The 1,743-nt window shown below is 48.4% G+C and overlaps 1 pseudogene; it reads left to right on the top strand.

Moving 5' to 3' along the window:
• Window positions 1-1,743, top strand: part of LOC112548631 — a 10,014-nt pseudogene that overhangs the window by 4,955 nt on the left and 3,316 nt on the right.

Genomic DNA, 1,743 nt, shown 5'->3' with positions numbered 1-1,743 from the left:
TTCCTGCCCTTTGGGTAGGGGGGTGGACTCGATGATCTTCCGAGGTCCCTTCCAGCCCTGATGTCTATGAAATCTATGAAATCCCAGGCAGAATTTCCAAGCTGAGCAATTTCCCTGTGGCCAAAGGTACTTTCAATACAAATCAACACAAAAAAAATGGCCTATTAGAAACCCATCTCATTAGGGAGGTTATTTCCTCTGATGTCGCACAAGATCGCCCTAAAACAGGCATGCTTAGAAAATGATTTTCACTGATCAATGCCCAGGAACGAGCTGAGGAACAGGTCCAAAGGGATGGGCAAATGCCACGACAGGTTCAGGTCCCCGAGCTTGCAAACCCCCACTCAGTGGGCATCAGAAAGGTGTGTTACTGCGCAGGAGCTCTGGGTCTCAAACCTTCTCCATCCCCCCAGGACGTACTCATCATGCCAAGGGCAGTCTGGTCCGGCATGACTCTACCCCAGCTCTGCATACAGCTTTTGAGAAAGCCCTGCTTGTCATCATGCAGAAAAATAATCCCTGAACAGGAAGCACCACTGCCAAGATACACCATTGAGCCTCAGCCCTGGCAGTCACCTGCCAGTATTTATGCTGAGGCCTTTTTCCACAACACACATGATGTCCTAATGAACACATGTGTCCCTTCCCAAAACTTCCTTGCTCAGGACAGCGTGATCCGTGGAAGTGATCCTGGTTCAGTACACAGCTGGTTGATTCGGTGTTAAGGAAGCTGTCTGGATGTCAGAACACAGTCTGGCAGCCTTCAGAGGATCAGGGTCTCTTCCCTGAAATAGATACCTTGATGGCCCAAATTATTCACTCCAGTTTGTTTGACCTTCAGCACGAAAGTGCTCCTAAAGTCTCAGCTTGTGAAAACAGGAAAAGTGACAAGAGTGTGTCAGCAGAGGGGTTAAGTGTTTTGAGAAGGAGAGAAATCACTGATCACCAACCCTTAGCAAAAGCACCCCCTCCAGCTCGGTACAAACCTCTAGAGCCTGGGAAAATGGATGAGAAGCTTTTTGAGGATGCTACCAAAAGCACCTCCTAGTGCCAAAGTCCCACACCATCTACTTCGGAGGTCTGGCTCAGATATTTGGAAGATATAATCAGCAGGCTTTTCTCTGATATCCCCCCTGCCGCTGCCAGCACATCTTCCCTGAAAGAAAAGAAAATGGAGCTTGCAAGATTTGACTTGCTTCCCCTGAAGGTAATCAGAGACGTTATGGCAAAAATCTCTGAAGACAACGATTCTTGTAGCCAGCACACTAACCACCTTCTCCCTGCCGCTGCCAGCACATCTTCCCCGAAAGAAAAGAAAATGGAGCTTGCAAGATTTGACTTGCTTCCCCTGAAGGTAATCAGAGACGTTATGGCAAAAATCTCTGAAGACAACGATTCTTGTAGCCAGCACACTAACCACCTGCATGCCAGAGAGGATGCTATGATTCAAACCACTGCTGATTCGGTTTACAACTGTCACAACCCAAGGGTGTGATTTTGTGTGTGCGCGCTTCGGCACTGCTAAATTATTTCCTGCCACGAGGAGCTTTCTTTGAAAGGTGCATTTCTCAGTTGCAAAGAGAAAACCCCGGTGCAAAGAAGTTCCCACCACCCGCATGCAAATTTGTGTCCCACTATTGGCCAGTTCTAAATTATTCCCACGTGGCGGCTAGCGATTGGCTTGCTAGCCGTATAAGAGGCTTGAGCGGTTTCCGCCCAAGTTGGAGGACTCCACAACCATCT

The sequence above is a fragment of the Alligator sinensis genome, unplaced genomic scaffold, assembly GCF_000455745.1.
Source record: "Alligator sinensis unplaced genomic scaffold, ASM45574v1 scaffold816_1, whole genome shotgun sequence".
Lineage (NCBI taxonomy): Eukaryota > Metazoa > Chordata > Crocodylia > Alligatoridae > Alligator > Alligator sinensis.
Note: the sequence above shows the minus strand (reverse complement) of the source record. Positions and strands in the feature narration are given on the sequence as shown.